Below are 20,645 nucleotides of genomic sequence, written 5' to 3'. Positions count from 1 at the left end.
GAACTCGCATGGGGACTGGCCTTTCCTGAGGCCACCAGAGCGGGTCCCTGAGGTCCCCGTCGTAAGTCGAGAGCACCTGCCGCAACTCGAGAAAATCCAGGAGGTTTTGCCCTCCAGGCGAGATGAGGCCCATTTCCACTGAGGCTTCTAGAGGCCAATCACATCTAACCACTGGAACTTCCAAAGGGTCCTTCACACCCTTGCTGCAACTCAAGAAGTTCCCCGACATACCCGTCTCCACTCGAGAGGAAGCACGTGGGGTCCCGCACACATCCAGGGGAGCCCCGTTTCCGCCTCCTAGCTCGAGATGAGGGATCCTTTCCCTGTTTCGTAGGGAAAGAATTCCCGGCGTTCCCGTCGCATCTCAAGAGGAGGCGCTCTCCACAGGAAAGGCGAGAGGAACTCCAGGGTCATGCCACCATTCCAAGAGTCCCCCAGATGTGTCAGTCCATTCCAGAGGAACCTGTTTTCCCTGCACTGCCTTGACGTTCAAGCCGAGGATCGACTCCCACCACGTGTGCACGTGGGACAGCCCTGTGGGAAAGCCTCGTGGGAAAGCCTCGTGGGAAAGACTCGAGGGAAAACCATAGATCCTTTGATCCACGCGGCGGACTGCGTGACACTGCTGCTACCGCTCTGGAGGAAAGCGCAAGTGCATGCCCGCATTCGAGACGAGGACTGACTCCCTTGGGGAGACTCCAGAAGTACCCCAAGATCCATGTCAGCACTGGAGAGGAATCCTCAGGTTCCGGCCCCGACTCCACACAAGGTCTAAGACCCCGGCATCGACGGGAGAGGAATCCCGAGAGGCCCCCGAGGAACTCGCATCAGGACTGGCCTTTCCTGAGGCCACCAGAGCGGGTCCCTGAGGTCCCCGTCGTAAGTCGAGAGCACCTGCCGCAACTCGAGAAAATCCAGGAGGTTTTGCCCTCCAGGCGAGATGAGGCCATTTTCCGCTGAGGCTTCTCGAGGCCAATCACATCGAACCACTGGAACTTCCAAAGGGTCCTTCACACCCTTGCTGCAACTCAAGAAGTTCCCCGACATACCCGTCTCCACTCGAGAGGAAGCACGTGGGGTCCCGCACACATCCAGGGGAGCCCCGTTTCCGCCTCCTAGCTCGAGATGAGGGATCCTTTCCCTGTTTCGTAGGGAAAGAATTCCCGGCGTTCCCGTCGCATCTCAAGAGGAGGCGCTCTCCACAGGAAAGGCGAGAGGAACTCCAGGGTCATGCCACCATTCCAAGAGTCCCCCAGATGTGTCAGTCCATTCCAGAGGAACCTGTTTTCCCTGCACTGCCTTGACGTTCAAGCCGAGGATCGACTCCCACCACGTGTGCACGTGGGACAGCCCTGTGGGAAAGCCTCGTGGGAAAGCCTCGTGGGAAAGACTCGAGGGAAAACCATAGATCCTTTGATCCACGCGGCGGACTGCATGACAATGCTGCTACCGCTCTGGAGGAAAGCGCAAGTGCATGCCCGCATTCGAGACGAGGACTGACTCCCCTGGGGAGACTCCAGAAGTACCCCAAGATCCATGTCAGCACTGGAGAGGAATCCTCAGGTTCCGGCCCCGACTCCACACAAGGTCTTATGCCCTGGCATCGACGGGAGAGGAATCCCGAGAGGCCCCCGAGGAACTCGCATGGGGACTGGCCTTTCCTGAGGCCACCAGAGCGGGTCCCTGAGGTCCCCGTCGTAAGTCGAGAGCACCTGCCGCAACTCGAGAAAATCCAGGAGGTTTTGCCCTCCAGGCGAGATGAGGCCCATTTCCACTGAGGCTTCTAGAGGCCAATCACATCTAACCACTGGAACTTCCAAAGGGTCCTTCACACCCTTGCTGCAACTCAAGAAGTTCCCCGACATACCCGTCTCCACTCGAGAGGAAGCACGTGGGGTCCCGCACACATCCAGGGGAGCCCCGTTTCCGCCTCCTAGCTCGAGATGAGGGATCCTTTCCCTGTTTCGTAGGGAAAGAATTCCCGGCGTTCCCGTCGCATCTCAAGAGGAGGCGCTCTCCACAGGAAAGGCGAGAGGAACTCCAGGGTCATGCCACCATTCCAAGAGTCCCCCAGATGTGTCAGTCCATTCCAGAGGAACCTGTTTTCCCTGCACTGCCTTGACGTTCAAGCCGAGGATCGACTCCCACCACCTGTGCACGTGGGACAGCCCTGTGGGAAAGCCTCGTGGGAAAGCCTCGTGGGAAAGACTCGAGGGAAAACCATAGATCCTTTGATCCACGCGGCGGACTGCGTGACACTGCTGCTACCGCTCTGGAGGAAAGCGCAAGTGCATGCCCGCATTCGAGACGAGGACTGACTCCCTTGGGGAGACTCCAGAAGTACCCCAAGATCCATGTCAGCACTGGAGAGGAATCCTCAGGTTCCGGCCCCGACTCCACACAAGGTCTAAGACCCCGGCATCGACGGGAGAGGAATCCCGAGAGGCCCCCGAGGAACTCGCATCAGGACTGGCCTTTCCTGAGGCCACCAGAGCGGGTCCCTGAGGTCCCCGTCGTAAGTCGAGAGCACCTGCCGCAACTCGAGAAAATCCAGGAGGTTTTGCCCTCCAGGCGAGATGAGGCCATTTTCCGCTGAGGCTTCTCGAGGCCAATCACATCGAACCACTGGAACTTCCAAAGGGTCCTTCACACCCTTGCTGCAACTCAAGAAGTTCCCCGACATACCCGTCTCCACTCGAGAGGAAGCACGTGGGGTCCCGCACACATCCAGGGGAGCCCCGTTTCCGCCTCCTAGCTCGAGATGAGGGATCCTTTCCCTGTTTCGTAGGGAAAGAATTCCCGGCGTTCCCGTCGCATCTCAAGAGGAGGCGCTCTCCACAGGAAAGGCGAGAGGAACTCCAGGGTCATGCCACCATTCCAAGAGTCCCCCAGATGTGTCAGTCCATTCCAGAGGAACCTGTTTTCCCTGCACTGCCTTGACGTTCAAGCCGAGGATCGACTCCCACCACGTGTGCACGTGGGACAGCCTTGTGGGAAAGCCTCGTGGGAAAGCCTCGTGGGAAAGACTCGAGGGAAAACCATAGATCCTTTGATCCACGCGGCGGACTGCGTGACACTGCTGCTACCGCTCTGGAGGAAAGCGCAAGTGCATGCCCGCATTCGAGACGAGGACTGACTCCCTTGGGGAGACTCCAGAAGTACCCCAAGATCCATGTCAGCACTGGAGAGGAATCCTCAGGTTCCGGCCCCGACTCCACACAAGGTCTAAGACCCCGGCATCGACGGGAGAGGAATCCCGAGAGGCCCCCGAGGAACTCGCATCAGGACTGGCCTTTCCTGAGGCCACCAGAGCGGGTCCCTGAGGTCCCCGTCGTAAGTCGAGAGCACCTGCCGCAACTCGAGAAAATCCACGAGGTTTTGCCCTCCAGGCGAGATGAGGCCATTTTCCGCTGAGGCTTCTCGAGGCCAATCACATCTAACCACTGGAACTTCCAAAGGGTCCTTCACACCCTTGCTGCAACTCAAGAAGTTCCCCGACATACCCGTCTCCACTCGAGAGGAAGCACGTGGGGTCCCGCACACATCCAGGGGAGCCCCGTCTCCGCCTCCTAGCTCGAGATGAGGGATCCTTTCCCTGTTTCGTAGGGAAAGAATTCCCGGCGTTCCCGTCGCATCTCAAGAGGAGGCGCTCTCCACAGGAAAGGCGAGAGGAACTCCAGGGTCATGCCACCATTCCAAGAGTCCCCCAGATGTGTCAGTCCATTCCAGAGGAACCTGTTTTCCCTGCACTGCCTTGACGTTCAAGCCGAGGATCGACTCCCACCACGTGTGCACGTGGGACAGCCCTGTGGGAAAGCCTCGTGGGAAAGCCTCGTGGGAAAGACTCGAGGGAAAACCATAGATCCTTTGATCCACGCGGCGGACTGCGTGACACTGCTGCTACCGCTCTGGAGGAAAGCGCAAGTGCATGCCCGCATTCGAGACGAGGACTGACTCCCTTGGGGAGACTCCAGAAGTACCCCAAGATCCATGTCAGCACTGGAGAGGAATCCTCAGGTTCCGGCCCCGACTCCACACAAGGTCTAAGACCCCGGCATCGACGGGAGAGGAATCCCGAGAGGCCCCCGAGGAACTCGCATCAGGACTGGCCTTTCCTGAGGCCACCAGAGCGGGTCCCTGAGGTCCCCGTCGTAAGTCGAGAGCACCTGCCGCAACTCGAGAAAATCCAGGAGGTTTTGCCCTCCAGGCGAGATGAGGCCATTTTCCGCTGAGGCTTCTCGAGGCCAATCACATCTAACCACTGGAACTTCCAAAGGGTCCTTCACACCCTTGCTGCAACTCAATAAGTTCCCCGACATACCCGTCTCCACTCGAGAGGAAGCACGTGGGGTCCCGCACACATCCAGGGGAGCCCCGTTTCCGCCTCCTAGCTCGAGATGAGGGATCCATTCCCTGTTTCGTAGGGAAAGAATTCCCGGCGTTCCCGTCGCATCTCAAGAGGAGGCGCTCTCCACAGGAAAGGCGAGAGGAACTCCAGGGTCATGCCACCATTCCAAGAGTCCCCCAGATGTGTCAGTCCATTCCAGAGGAACCTGTTGTCCCTGCACTGCCTTGACGTTCAAGCCGAGGATCGACTCCCACTACGTGTGCACGTGGGACAGCCCTGTGGGAAAGCCTCGTGGGAAAGCCTATCGGAAAAGACTCGAGGGAAAACCATAGATCCTTTGATCCACGCGCCGGACTGCGTGACACTGCTGCTACCGCTCTGGAGGAAATCGCAAGTGCATGCCCGCATTCGAGACGAGGACTGACACCCTGGGGAGACTCCAGAAGTACCCCAAGATCCATGTCAGCACTGGAGAGGAATCCTCAGGTTCCGGCCTCGACTCCACACAAGGTCTTAGGCCCCGGCATCGACGGGAGAGGAATCCCGAGAGGCCCCCGAGGAACTCGCATGGGGACTGGCCTTTCCTGAGGCCACCAGAGCGGGTCCCTGAGGTCCCCGTCGTAAGTCGAGAGCACCTGCCGCAACTCGAGAAAATCCAGGAGGTTCTGCCCTCCAGGCGAGATGAGGCCCATTTCCGCTGAGGCTTCTCGAGGCCAATTACATCTAACCACTGGAACTTCCAAAGGGTCCTTCACACCATTGCTGCAACTCAAGAAGTTCCCCGACATACCCGTCTCCACTCGAGAGGAAGCACGTGGGGTCCCGCACACATCCAGGGGAGCCCCGTTTCTGCCTCCTAGCTCGAGATGAGGGATCCTTTCCCTGTTTCGTAGAAAAAGAATTCCCGGCGTTCCCGTCGCATCTCAAGAGGAGGCGCTCTCCACAGGAAAGGCGAGAGGAACTCCAGGGTCGTGCCACCATTCCAAGAGTCCCCCAGATGTGTCAGTCCATTCCAGAGGAACCTGTTTTCCCTGCACTGCCTTGACGTTCAAGCCGAGGATCGACTCCCATCACGTGTGCACGTGGGACAGCCCTGTGGGACAGCCCTGTGGGAAAGCCTCGTGGGAAAGACTCGAGGGAAAACCATAGATCCTTTGATCCACGCGGCGGACTGCGTGACACTGCTGCTACCGCTCTGGAGGAAAGCGCAAGTGCATGCCCGCATTCGAGACGAGGACTGACTCCCCTGGGGAGACTCCAGAAGTACCCCAAGATCCATGTCAGCACTGGAGAGGAATCCTCAGGTTCCGGCCCCGACTCCACACAAGGTCTTAGGCCCCGGCATCGACGGGAGAGGAATCCCGAGAGGCCCCCGAGGAACTCGCATGGGGACTGGCCTTTCCTGAGGCCACCAGAGCGGGTCCCTGAGGTCCCCGTCGTAAGTCGAGAGCACCTGCCGCAACTCGAGAAAATCCAGGAGGTTTTGCCCTCCAGGCGAGATGAGGCCCATTTCCGCTGAGGCTTCTCGAGGCTAATCACCTCTAACCACTGGAACTTCCAAAGGGTCCTTCACACCCTTGCTGCAACTCATGAAGTTCCCCGACATACCCGTCTCCACTCGAGAGGAAGCACGTGGGGTCCCGCACACATCCAGGGGAGCCCCGTTTCCGCCTCCTAGCTCGAGATGAGGGATCCATTCCCTGTTTCGTAGGGAAAGAATTCCCGGCGTTCCCGTCGCATCTCAAGAGGAGGCGCTCTCCACAGGAAAGGCGAGAGGAACTCCAGGGTCATGCCACCATTCCAAGAGTTCCCCAGATGTGTCAGTCCATTCCAGAGGAACCTGTTTTCCCTGCACTGCCTTGACGTTCAAGCCGAGGATCGACTCCCACCACGTGTGCACGTGGGACAGCCCTGTGGGAAAGCCTCGTGGGAAAGCCTATCGGAAAAGACTCGAGGGAAAACCATAGATCCTTTGATCCACGCGGCGGACTGCGTGACACTGCTGCTACCGCTCTGGAGGAAATCGCAAGTGCATGCCCGCATTCGAGACGAGGACTGACACCCTGGGGAGACTCCAGAAGTACCCCAAGATCCATGTCAGCACTGGAGAGGAATCCTCAGGTTCCGGCCTCGACTCCACACAAGGTCTTAGGCCCCGGCATCGACGGGAGAGGAATCCCGAGAGGCCCACGAGGAACTCGCATGGGGACTGGCCTTTCCTGAGGCCACCAGAGCGGGTCCCTGAGGTCCCCGTCGTAAGTCGAGAGCACCTGCCGCAACTCGAGAAAATCCAGGAGGTTCTGCCCTCCAGGCGAGATGAGGCCCATTTCCGCTGAGGCTTCTCGAGGCCAATTACATCTAACCACTGGAACTTCCAAAGGGTCCTTCACACCATTGCTGCAACTCAAGAAGTTCCCCGACATACCCGTCTCCACTCGAGAGGAAGCACGTGGTGTCCCGCACACATCCAGGGGAGCCCCGTTTCGCCTCCTAGCTGGAGATGAGGGATCCTTTCCCTGTTTCGTAGGGAAAGAATTCCCGGCGTTCCCGTCGCATCTCAGGAGGAGGCGCTCTCCACAGGAAAGGCGAGAAGAACTCCAGGGTCGTGCCACCATTCCAAGAGGCCCCCAGATGTGTCAGTCCATTCCCGAGGAACCTGTTTTCCCTGCACTGCCTTGACGTTCAAGCCGAGGATCGACTCCCACCACGTGTGCACGTGGGACAGCCCTGTGGGAAAGCCTCGTGGGAAAGCCTCGTGGGAAAGACTCGAGGGAAAACCATAGATCCTTTGATCCACGCGGCGGACTGCGTGACACTGCTGCTACCGCTCTGGAGGAAAGCGCAAGTGCATGCCCGCATACGAGACGAGGACTGACTCCCCTGGGGAGACTCCAGAAGTACCCCAAGATCCATGTCAGCACTGGAGAGGAATCCTCAGGTTCCGGCCCCGACTCCACACAAGGTCTTAGGCCCTGGCATCGACGGGAGAGGAATCCCGAGAGGCCCCCGAGGAACTCGCATGGGGACTGGCCTTTCCTGAGGCCACCAGAGCGGGTCGCTGAGGTCCCCGTCGTAAGTCGAGAGAACCTGCCGCAACTCGAGAAAATCCAGGAGGTTTTGCCCTCCAGGCGAGATGAGGCCCATTTCCGCTGAGGCTTCTCGAGGCCAATCACATCTAACCACTGGAACTTCCAAAGGGTCCTTAACACCATTGCTGCCACTCAAGAAGTTCCCCGACATACCCGTCTCCACTCGAGAGGAAGCACGTGGGGTCCCTCACACATCCAGGGGAGCCCCGTTTCCGCCTCCTAGCTCGAGATGAGGGATCCTTCCCTGTTTCGTAGGGAAAGAATTCCCGGCGTTCCCGTCGCATCTCAAGAGGAGGCGCTCTCCACAGGAAAGGCGAAAGGAACTCCAGGGTCGTGACAACATTCCAAGAGTCCCCCAGATGTGTCAGTCCATTCCAGAGGAACCTGTTTTCCCTGCACTGCCTTGACGTTCAAGCCGAGGATCGACTCCGACCACGTGTGCACGTGGGACAGCCCTGTGGGAAAGCCTCGTGGGAAAGCCTCGTGGGAAAGACTCGAGGGAAAACCATAGATCCTTTGATCCACGCGGCGGACTGCGTGACACTGCTGCTACCGCTCTGGAGGAAAGCGCAAGTGCATGCCCGCATTCGAGACGAGGACTGACTCCCCTGGGGAGACTCCAGAAGTACCCCAAGATCCATGTCAGCACTGGAGAGGAATCCTCAGGTTCCGGCCCCGACTCCACACAAGGTCTTAGGCCCCGGCATCGACGAGAGAGGAAGCCCGAGACGCCCCCGAGGAACTCGCATGGGGACTGGCCTTTCCTGAGGCCACCAGAGCGGGTCCCTGAGGTCCCCGTCGTAAGTCGAGAGCACCTGCCGCAACTCGAGAAAATCCAGGAGGTTTTGCCCTCCAGGCGAGATGAGGCCCATTTCCGCTGAGGCTTCTCGAGGCCAATCACATCTAACCACTGAATCTTCCAAAGGGTCCTTCACACCCTTGCTGCAACTCAAGAAGTTCCCCGACATACCCGTCTCCACTCGAGAGGAAGCACGTGGGTCCCGCACACATCCAGGGGAGCCCCGTTTCCGCCTCCTAGCTCGAGATGAGGGATCCTTTCCCTGTTTCGTAGGGAAAGAATTCCCGGCGTTCCCGTCGCATCTCAAGAGGAGAAGCTCTCCACAGGAAAGGCGAGAGGAACTCCAGGGTCGTGACACCATTCCAAGAGTCCCCCAGATGTGTCAGTCCATTCCAGAGGAACCTGTTTTCCCTGTACTGCCTTGACGTTCAAGACGAGGATCGACTCCCACCACGTGTGCACGTGGGACAGCCCTGAGGGAAAGCCTCGTGGGAAAGCCTCGTGGGAAAGACTCGAGGGAAAACCATAGATCCTTTGATCCACGCGGCGGACTGCGTGACACTGCTGCTACAGCTCTGGAGGAAAGCGCAAGTGCATGCCAGCATTCGAGACGAGGACTGACTCCCCTGGGGAGACTCCAGAAGTACCCCAAGATCCATGTCAGCACTGGAGAGGAATCCTCAGGTTCCGGCCCTGACTCCACATAAGGTCTTAGGCCCCGCCATCGACGGGAGAGGAATCCCGAGAGGCCCCCGAGGAACTCGCATGGGGACTGGCCTTTCCTGAGGCCACCAGAGCGGGTCCCTGAGGTCCCCGTCGTAAGTCGAGAGCACCTGCCGCAACTCGAGAAAATCCAGGAGGTTTTGCCCTCCAGGCGAGATGAGGCCCATTTCCGCTGAGGCTTCTGGAGGTCAATCACATCTAACCACTGGAACTTCCAAAGGGTCCTTCACACCCTTGCTGCAACTCAAGAAGTTCCCCGACATACCCGTCTCCACTCGAGAGGAAGCACGTGGGGTCCCGCACACATCCAGGGGAGCCCCGTTTCCGCCTCCTAGCTCGAGATGAGGGATCCTTTCCCTGTTTCGTAGGGAAAGAATTCCCGGCGTTCCCGTCGCATCTCAAGAGGAGGCGCTCTCCACAGGAAAGGCGAGAGGAACTCCAGGGTCATGCCACCATTCCAAGAGTCCCCCAGATGTGTCAGTCCATTCCAGAGGAACCTGTTTTCCCTGCACTGCCTTGACGTTCAAGCCGAGGATCGACTCCCACCACGTGTGCACGTGGGACAGCCCTGTGGGAAAGCCTCGTGGGAAAGCCTCGTGGGAAAGACTCGAGGGAAAACCATAGATCCTTTGATCCACGCGGCGGACTGCGTGACACTGCTGCTACCGCTCTGGAGGAAAGCGCAAGTGCATGCCCGCATTCGAGACGAGGACTGACTCCCTTGGGGAGACTCCAGAAGTACCCCAAGATCCATGTCAGCACTGGAGAGGAATCCTCAGGTTCCGGCCCCGACTCCACACAAGGTCTAAGACCCCGGCATCGACGGGAGAGGAATCCCGAGAGGCCCCCGAGGAACTCGCATCAGGACTGGCCTTTCCTGAGGCCACCAGAGCGGGTCCCTGAGGTCCCCGTCGTAAGTCGAGAGCACCTGCCGCATCTCGAGAAAATCCAGGAGGTTTTGCCCTCCAGGCGAGATGAGGCCATTTTCCGCTGAGGCTTCTCGAGGCCAATCACATCTAACCACTGGAACTTCCAAAGGGTCCTTCACACCCTTGCTGCAACTCAAGAAGTTCCCCGACATACCCGTCTCCACTCGAGAGGAAGCACGTGGGGTCCCGCACACATCCAGGGGAGCCCCGTTTCCGCCTCCTAGCTCGAGATGAGGGATCCTTTCCCTGTTTCGTAGGGAAAGAATTCCCGGCGTTCCCGTCGCATCTCAAGAGGAGGCGCTCTCCACAGGAAAGGCGAGAGGAACTCCAGGGTCATGCCACCATTCCAAGAGTCCCCCAGATGTGTCAGTCCATTCCAGAGGAACCTGTTTTCCCTGCACTGCCTTGACGTTCAAGCCGAGGATCGACTCCCACCACGTGTGCACGTGGGACAGCCCTGTGGGAAAGCCTCGTGGGAAAGCCTATCGGAAAAGACTCGAGGGAAAACCATAGATCCTTTGATCCACGCGTCGGACTGCGTGACAATGCTGCTACCGCTCTGGAGGAAATCGCAAGTGCATGCCCGCATTCGTGACGAGGACTGACACCCTGGGGAGACTCCAGAAGTACCCCAAGATCCATGTCAGCACTGGAGAGGAATCCTCAGGTTCCGGCCTCGACTCCACACAAGGTCTTAGGCCCCGGCATCGACGGGAGAGGAATCCCGAGAGGCCCCCGAGGAACTCGCATGGGGACTGGCCTTTCCTGAGGCCACCAGAGCGGGTCCCTGAGGTCCCCGTCGTAAGTCGAGAGCACCTGCCGCAACTCGAGAAAATCCAGGAGGTTCTGCCCTCCAGGCGAGATGAGGCCCATTTCCGCTGAGGCTTCTCGAGGCCAATTACATCTAACCACTGGAACTTCCAAAGGGTCCTTCACACCATTGCTGCAACTCAAGAAGTTCCCCGACATACCCGTCTCCACTCGAGAGGAAGCACGTGGGGTCCCGCACACATCCAGGGGAGCCCCGTTTCTGCCTCCTAGCTCGAGATGAGGGATCCTTTCCCTGTTTCGTAGAAAAAGAATTCCCGGCGTTCCCGTCGCATCTCAAGAGGAGGCGCTCTCCACAGGAAAGGCGAGAGGAACTCCAGGGTCGTGACACCATTCCAAGAGTCCCCCAGATGTGTCAGTCCATTCCAGAGGAACCTGTGTTCCCTGCACTGACTTGACGTTCAAGACGAGGATCGACTCCCACCACGTGTGCACGTGGGACAGCCCTGTGGGAAAGCCTCGTGGGAAAGCCTCGTGGGAAAGACTCGAGGGAAAATCATAGATCCTTTGATCCACGCGGCGGACTGCGTGACACTGCTGCTACCGCTCTGGAGGAAAGCGCAAGTGCATGCCCGCATTCGAGACGAGGACTGACTCCCCTGGGGAGACTCCAGAAGTACCCCAAGAAACATGTCAGCACTGGAGAGGAATCCTCAGGTTCCGGCCCCGACTCCACACAAGGTCTTAGGCCCCGGCATCGACGGGAGAGGAATCCCGAGAGGCGCCCGAGGAACTCGCATGGGGACTGGCCTTTCCTGAGGCCACCAGAGCGGGTCCCTGAGGTCCCCGTCGTAAGTCGAGAGCACCTGCCGCAACTCGAGAAAATCCAGGAGGTTTTGCCCTCCAGGCGAGATGAGGCCCATTTCCGCTGAGGCTTCTCGAGGCTAATCACCTCTAACCACTGGAACTTCCAAAGGGATCTTCACACCCTTGCTGCAACTCAAGAAGTTCCCCGACATACCCGTCTCCACTCGAGAGGAAGCACGTGGGTCCCGAACATATCCAGGGGAGCCCCGTTTCCGCCTCCTAGCTCGAGATGAGGGATCCTTTCCCTGTTTCATAGGGAAAGAATTCCCGGCGTTCCCGTCGCATCTCAAGAGGAGGCACTCTCCACAGGAAAGGCGAGAGGAACTCCAGGGTCGTGCCACCATTCCAAGAGTCCCCCAGATGTGTCAGTCCATTCCAGAGGAACCCGTTTTCCCTGCACTGCCTTGACGTTCAAGCCGAGGATCGACTCCCACCACGTGTGCACGTGGGACAGCCCTGTGGGAAAGCCTCGTGGGAAAGCCTCGTGGGAAAGACTCGAGGGAAAACCATAGATCCTTTGATCCACGCGGCGGACTGCGTGACACTGCTGCTACCGCTCTGGAGGAAAGCGCAAGTGCATGCCCGCATTCGAGACGAGGACTGACTCCCCTGGGGAGACTCCAGAAGTACCCCAAGATCCATGTCAGCACTGGAGAGGAATCCTCAGGTTCCGGCCCCGACTCGACACAAGGTCTTAGGCCCCGGCATCGACGGGAGAGGAATCCCGAGAGGCCCCCGAGGAAAGCGCATGGGGACTGGCCTTTCCTGAGGCCACCAGAGCGGGTCCCTGAGGTCCCCGTCGTAAGTCTAGAGCACCTGCCGCAACTCGAGAAAATCCAGGAGGTTTTGCCCTCCAGGCGAGATGAGGCCCATTTCCACTGAGGCTTCTCTAGGCTAATCACGTCTAACCACTGGAACTTCCAAAGGGTCCTTCACACCCTTGCTGCAACTCAAGAAGTTCCCCGACATACCCGTCTCCACTCGAGAGGTAGCACGTGGGTCCCGCACACATCCAGGGGAGCCCCGTTTCCGCCTCCTAGCTCGAGATGAGGGATCCTTTCCCTGTTTCGTAGGGAAAGAATTCCCGTCGTTCTCGTCGCATCTCAAGAGGAGGCGCTCTCCACAGGAAAGGCGAGAGGAACTCCAAGGTCGTGACACCATTCCAAGAGTCCCCCAGATGTGTCAGTCCATTCCAGAGGAACCTGTTTTCCCTGCACTGCCTTGACGTTCAAGCCGAGGATCGACTCCCACCACGTGTGCACGTGGGTCAGCCCTGTGGGAAAGCCTCGTGGGAAAGCCTCGTGGGAAAGACTCGAGGGAAAACCATAGATCCTTTGATCCACGCGGCAGACTGCGTGACACTGCTGCTGCCGCTCTGGAGGAAAGCGCAAGTGCATGCCCGCATTCGAGACGAGGACTGACTTCCCTGGGGAGACTCCAGAAGTACCCCAAGATCCATGTCAGCACTGGAGAGGAATCCTCAGGTTCCGGCCCCGACTCCACACAAGGTCTTAGGCCCCGGCATCGACGAGAGAGGAATCCCGAGACGCCCCCGAGGAACTCGCATGGGGACTGGCCTTTCCTGAGGCCACCAGAGGGGGTCCCTGAGGTCCCCGTCGTAAGTCGAGAGCACCTGCCGCAACTCGAGAAAATCCAGGAGGTTTTGCCCTCCAGGCGAGATGAGGCCCATTTCCGCTGAGGCTTCTCGAGGCCAATCACATCTAACCACTGAATCTTCCAAAGGGTCCTTCACACCCTTGCTGCAACTCAAGAAGTTCCCCGACATACCCGTCTCCACTCGAGAGGAAGCACGTGGGTCCCGCACACATCCAGGGGAGCCCCGTTTCCGCCTCCAAGCTCGAGATGAGGGATCCTTTCCCTGTTTCGTAGGGAAAGAATTCCCGGCGTTCCCGTCGCATCTCAAGAGGAGAAGCTCTCCACAGGAAAGGCGAGAGGAACTCCAGGGTCGTGACACCATTCCAAGAGTCCCCCAGATGTGTCAGTCCATTCCAGAGGAACCTGTTTTCCCTGTACTGCCTTGACCTTCAAGACGAGGATCGACTCCCACCACGTGTGCACGTGGGACAGCCCTGTGGGAAAGCCTCGTGGGAAAGCCTCGTGGGAAAGACTCGAGGGAAAACCATAGATCCTTTGATCCACGCGGCGGACTGCGTGACACTGCTGCTACAGCTCTGGAGGAAAGCGCAAGTGCATGCCAGCATTCGAGACGAGGACTGACTCCCCTGGGGAGACTCCAGAAGTACCCCAAGATCCATGTCAGCACTGGAGAGGAATCCTCAGGTTCCGGCCCCGACTCCACACAAGGTCTTAGGCCCCGCCATCGACGGGAGAGGAATCCCGAGAGGCCCCCGAGGAACTCGCATGGGGACTGGCCTTTCCTGAGGCCACCAGAGCGGGTCCCTGAGGTCCCCGTCGTAAGTCGAGAGCACCTGCCGCAACTCGAGAAAATCCAGGAGGTTTTGCCCTCCAGGCGAGATGAGGCCCATTTCCGCTGAGGCTTCTCGAGGCCAATCACATCTAACCACTGGAACTTCCAAAGGGTCCTTCACACCCTTGCTGCAACTCAAGAAGTTCCCCGACATACCCGTCTCCACTCGAGAGGAAGCACGTGGGGTCCCGCACACATCCAGGGGAGCCCCGTTTCCGCCTCCTAGCTCGAGATGAGGGATCCTTTCCCTGTTTCGTAGGGAAAGAATTCCCGGCGTTCCCGTCGCATCTCAAGAGGAGGCGCTCTCCACAGGAAAGGCGAGAGGAACTCCAGGGTCATGCCACCATTCCAAGAGTCCCCCAGATGTGTCAGTCCATTCCAGAGGAACCTGTTTTCCCTGCACTGCCTTGACGTTCAAGCCGAGGATCGACTCCCACCACGTGTGCACGTGGGACAGCCCTGTGGGAAAGCCTCGTGGGAAAGCCTCGTGGGAAAGACTCGAGGGAAAACCATAGATCCTTTGATCCACGCGGCGGACTGCGTGACACTGCTGCTACCGCTCTGGAGGAAAGCGCAAGTGCATGCCCGCATTCGAGACGAGGACTGACTCCCTTGGGGAGACTCCAGAAGTACCCCAAGATCCATGTCAGCACTGGAGAGGAATCCTCAGGTTCCGGCCCCGACTCCACACAAGGTCTAAGACCCCGGCATCGACGGGAGAGGAATCCCGAGAGGCCCCCGAGGAACTCGCATCAGGACTGGCCTTTCCTGAGGCCACCAGAGCGGGTCCCTGAGGTCCCCGTCGTAAGTCGAGAGCACCTGCCGCATCTCGAGAAAATCCAGGAGGTTTTGCCCTCCAGGCGAGATGAGGCCATTTTCCGCTGAGGCTTCTCGAGGCCAATCACATCTAACCACTGGAACTTCCAAAGGGTCCTTCACACCCTTGCTGCAACTCAAGAAGTTCCCCGACATACCCGTCTCCACTCGAGAGGAAGCACGTCGGGTCCCGCACACATCCAGGGGAGCCCCGTTTCCGCCTCCTAGCTCGAGATGAGGGATCCTTTCCCTGTTTCGTAGGGAAAGAATTCCCGGCGTTCCCGTCGCATCTCAAGAGGAGGCGCTCTCCACAGGAAAGGCGAGAGGAACTCCAGGGTCATGCCACCATTCCAAGAGTCCCCCAGATGTGTCAGTCCATTCCAGAGGAACCTGTTTTCCCTGCACTGCCTTGACGTTCAAGCCGAGGATCGACTCCCACCACGTGTGCACGTGGGACAGCCCTGTGGGAAAGCCTCGTGGGAAAGCCTCGTGGGAAAGACTCGAGGGAAAACCATAGATCCTTTGATCCACGCGGCGGACTGCGTGACAATGCTGCTACCGCTCTGGAGGAAAGCGCAAGTGCATGCCCGCATTCGAGACGAGGACTGACTCCCCTGGGGAGACTCCAGAAGTACCCCAAGATCCATGTCAGCACTGGAGAGGAATCCTCAGGTTCCGGCCCCGACTCCACACAAGGTCTTATGCCCTGGCATCGACGGGAGAGGAATCCCGAGAGGCCCCCGAGGAACTCGCATGGGGACTGGCCTTTCCTGAGGCCACCAGAGCGGGTCCCTGAGGTCCCCGTCGTAAGTCGAGAGCACCTGCCGCAACTCGAGAAAATCCAGGAGGTTTTGCCCTCCAGGCGAGATGAGGCCCATTTCCACTGAGGCTTCTAGAGGCCAATCACATCTAACCACTGGAACTTCCAAAGGGTCCTTCACACCCTTGCTGCAACTCAAGAAGTTCCCCGACATACCCGTCTCCACTCGAGAGGAAGCACCTGGGGTCCCGCACACATCCAGGGGAGCCCCGTTTCCGCCTCCTAGCTCGAGATGAGGGATCCTTTCCCTGTTTCGTAGGGAAAGAATTCCCGGCGTTCCCGTCGCATCTCAAGAGGAGGCGCTCTCCACAGGAAAGGCGAGAGGAACTCCAGGGTCATGCCACCATTCCAAGAGTCCCCCAGATGTGTCAGTCCATTCAAGAGGAACCTGTTTTCCCTGCACTGCCTTGACGTTCAAGCCGAGGATCGACTCCCACCACGTGTGCACGTGGGACAGCCCTGTGGGAAAGCCTCGTGGGAAAGCCTCGTGGGAAAGACTCGAGGGAAAACCATAGATCCTTTGATCCTCGCGGCGGACTGCGTGACACTGCTGCTACCGCTCTGGAGGAAAGCGCAAGTGCATGCCCGCATTCGAGACGAGGACTGACTCCCTTGGGGAGACTCCAGAAGTACCCCAAGATCCATGTCAGCACTGGAGAGGAATCCTCAGGTTCCGGCCCCGACTCCACACAAGGTCTAAGACCCCGGCATCGACGGGAGAGGAATCCCGAGAGGCCCCCGAGGAACTCGCATCAGGACTGGCCTTTCCTGAGGCCACCAGAGCGGGTCCCTGAGGTCCCCGTCGTACGTCGAGAGCACCTGCCGCAACTCGAGAAAATCCAGGAGGTTTTGCCCTCCAGGCGAGATGAGGCCATTTTCCGCTGAGGCTTCTCGAGGCCAATCACATCTAAACACTGGAACTTCCAAAGGGTCCTTCACACCCTTGCTGCAACTCAGGAAGTTCCCCGACATACCCGTCTCCACTCGAGAGGAAGCACGTGGGGTCCCGCACACATCCAGGGGAGCCCCGTTTCCGCCTCCTAGCTCGAGATGAGGGATCCATTCCCTGTTTCGTAGGGAAAGAATTCCCGGCGTTCCCGTCGCATCTCAAGAGGAGGCGCTCTCCACAGGAAAGGCGAGAGGAACTCCAGGGTCATGCCACCATTCCAAGAGTCCCCCAGATGTGTCAGTCCATTCCAGAGGAACCTGCTTTCCCTGCACTGCCTTGACGTTCAAGCCGAGGATCGACTCCCACCACGTGTGCACGTGGGACAGCCCTGTGGGAAAGCCTCGTGGGAAAGCCTATCGGAAAAGACTCGAGGGAAAACCATAGATCCTTTGATCCACGCGGCGGACTGCGTGACACTGCTGCTACCGCTCTGGAGGAAATCGCAAGTGCATGCCCGCATTCGAGACGAGGACTGACACCCTGGGAGACTCCAGAAGTACCCCAAGATCCATGTCAGCACTGGAGAGGAATCCTCAGGTTCCGGCCTCGACTCCACACAAGGTCTTAGGCCCCGGCATCGACGGGAGAGGAATCCCGAGAGGCCCCCGAGGAACTCGCATGGGGACTGGCCTTTCCTGAGGCCACCAGAGCGGGTCCCTGAGGTCCCCGTCGTAAGTCGAGAGCACCTGCCGCAACTCGAGAAAATCCAGGAGGTTCTGCCCTCCAGGCGAGATGAGGCCCATTTCCGCTGAGGCTTCTCGAGGCCAATTACATCTAACCACTGGAACTTCCAAAGGGTCCTTCACACCATTGCTGCAACTCAAGAAGTTCCCCGACATACCCGTCTCCACTCGAGAGGAAGCACGTGGGGTCCCGCACACATCCAGGGGAGCCCCGTTTCTGCCTCCTAGCTCGAGATGAGGGATCCTTTCCCTGTTTCGTAGAAAAAGAATTCCCGGCGTTCCCGTCGCATCTCAAGAGGAGGCGCTCTCCACAGGAAAGGCGAGAGGAACTCCAGGGTCGTGACACCATTCCAAGAGTCCCCCAGATGTGTCAGTCCATTGCAGAGGAACCTGTTTTCCCTGCACTGCCTTGACGTTCAAGCCGAGGATCGACTCCCACCACGTGTGCACGTGGGACAGCCCTGTGGGAAAGCCTCGTGGGAAAGCCTCGTGGGAAAGACTCGGGGGAAAACCATAGATCCTTTGATCCACGCGGCGGACTGCGTGACACTGCTGCTACCGCTCTGGAGGAAAGCGCAAGTGCATGCCCGCATTCGAGACGAGGACTGACTCCCCTGGGGAGACTCCAGAAGTACCCCAAGATCCATGTCAGCACTGGAGAGGAATCCTCAGGTTCCGGCCCCGACTCCACACAAGGTCTTAGGCCCTAGCATCGACGGGAGAGGAATCCCGAGAGGCCCCCGAGGAACTCGCATGGGGACTGGCCTTTCCTGAGGCCACCAGAGCGGTTCCCTGAGGTCCCCGTCGTAAGTCGAGAGCACCTGCCGCAACTCGAGAAAATCCAGGAGGTTTTTCCCTCCAGGCGAGATGAGGCCCATTTCCGCTGAGGCTTCTCGAGGCCAATCACATCTAACCACTGGAACTTCCAAAGGGTCCTTCACACCATTGCTGCAACTCAAGAAGTTCCCCGACATACCCGTCTCCACTCGAGAGGAAGCACGTGGGGTCCCTCACACATCCAGTGGAGCCCCGTTTCCGCCTCCTAGCTCGAGATGAGGGATCCTTCCCTGTTTCGTAGGGAAAGAATTCCCGGCGTTCCCGTCACATCTCAAGAGGAGGCGCTCTCCACAGGAAAGGCGAGAGGAACTCCAGAGTCGTGACACCATTCCAAGAGTCCCCCAGATGTGTCAGTCCATTCCAGAGGAACTTGTGTTCCCTGCACTGCCTTGACGTTCAAGACGAGGATCGACTCCCACCACGTGTGCACGTGGGACAGCCCTGTGGGAAAGCCTCGTGGGAAAGCCTCGTGGGAAAGACTCGAGGGAAAAACATAGATCCTTTGATCCACGCGGCGGACTGCGTGACAATGCTGCTACCGCTCTGGAGGAAAGCGCAAGTGCATGCCCGCATTCGAGACGAGGACTGACTCCCCTGGGGAGACTCCAGAAGTACCCCAAGATCCATGTCAGCACTGGAGAGGAATCCTCAGGTTCCGGCCCCGACTCCACACAAGGTCTTAGGCCCTGGCATCGACGGGAGAGGAATCCCGAGAGGCCCCCAAGGAACTCGCATGGGGACTGGCCTTTCCTGAGGCCACCAGAGCGGGTCCCTGAGGTCCCCGTCGTAAGTCGAGAGCACCTGCCGCAACTCGAGAAAATCCAGGAGGTTTTGCCCTCCAGGCGAGATGAGGCCCATTTCCACTGAGGCTTCAAGAGGCCAATCACATCTAACCACTGGAACTTCCAAAGGGTCCTTCACACCATTGCTGCAACTCAAGAAGTTCCCCGACTTACCCGTCTCCACTCGAGAGGAAGCACGTGGGGTCCCGCACACATCCAGGGGAGCCCCGTTTCCGCCTCCTAGCTCGAGATGAGGGATCCTTTCCCTGTTTCGTAGGGAAAGAATTCCCGGCGTTCCCGTCGCATCTCAGGAGGAGGCGCTCTCCACAGGAAAGGCGAGAAGAACTCCAGGGTCGTGCCACCATTCCAAGAGGCCCCCAGATGTGTCAGTCCATTCCCGAGGAACCTGTTTTCCCTGCACTGCCTTGACGTTCAAGCCGAGGATCGAATCCCACCACGTGTGCACGTGGGACAGCCCTGTGGGAAAGCCTCGTGGGAAAGCCTCGTGTGAAAGACTCGAGGGAAAACCATAGATCCTTTGATCCACGCGGCGGACTGCGTGACACTGCTGCTACCGCTCTGGAGGAAAGCGCAAGTGCATGCCCGCATTCGAGACGAGGACTGACTCCCCTGGGGAGACTCCAGAAGTACCCCAAGATCCATGTCAGCACTGGAGAGGAATCCTCAGGTTCCGGCCCCGACTCCACACAAGGTCTTAGGCCCTGGCATCGACGGGAGAGGAATCCCGAGAGGCCCCCGAGGAACTCGCATGGGGACTGGCCTTTCCTGAGGCCACCAGAGCGGGTCCCTGAGGTCCCCGTCGTAAGTCGAGAGCACCTGCCGCAACTCGAGAAAATCCAGGAGGTTTTGCCCTCCAGGCGAGATGAGGCCCATTTCCGCTGAGGCTTCTCGAGGCCAATCACATCTAACCACTGAATCTTCCAAAGGGTCCTTCACACCCTTGCTGCAACTCAAGAAGTTCCCCGACATACCCGTCTCCACTCGAGAGGAAGCACGTGGGTCCCGCACACATCCAGGGGAGCCCCGTTTCCGCCTCCTAGCTCGAGATGAGGGATCCTTTCCCTGTTTCGTAGGGAAAGAATTCCCGGCGTTCCCGTCGCATCTCAAGAGGAGGAGCTCTCCACAGGAAAGGCGAGAGGAACTCCAGGGTCGTGACACCATTCCAAGAGTCCCCCAGATGTGTCAGTCCATTGCAGAGGAACCTGTTTTCCCTGTACTGCCTTGACGTTCAAGACGAGATCGACTCCCACCACGTGTGCACGTGGGACAGCCCTGTGGGAAAGCCTCGTGGGAAAGCCTCGTGGGAAAGACTCGAGGGAAAACCATAGATCCTTTGATCCACGCGGCGGACTGCGTGACACTGCTGCTACAGCTCTGGAGGAAAGCGCAAGTGCATGCCCGCATTCGAGACGAGGACTGACTCCCCTGGGGAGACTCCAGAAGTACCCCAAGATCCATGTCAGCACTGGAGTGGAATCCTCAGGTTCCGGCCCCGACTCCACACAAGGTCTTAGGCCCCGCCATCGACGGGAGAGGAATCCCGAGAGGCCCCCGAGGAACTCGCATGGGGACTGGCCTTTCCTGAGGCCACCAGAGCGGGTCCCTGAGGTCCCCGTCGTAAGTCGAGAGCACCTGCCGCAACTCGAGAAAATCCAGGAGGTTTTGCCCTCCAGGCGAGATGAGGCCCATTTCCGCTGAGGCTTCTCGAGGCCAATCACATCTAACCACTGGAACTTCCAAAGGGTCCTTCACACCCTTGCTGCAA

Source organism: Ovis canadensis, chromosome 14 (assembly GCF_042477335.2).
Source record: "Ovis canadensis isolate MfBH-ARS-UI-01 breed Bighorn chromosome 14, ARS-UI_OviCan_v2, whole genome shotgun sequence".
Classification (NCBI taxonomy): domain Eukaryota; kingdom Metazoa; phylum Chordata; class Mammalia; order Artiodactyla; family Bovidae; genus Ovis; species Ovis canadensis.
Note: the sequence above shows the minus strand (reverse complement) of the source record.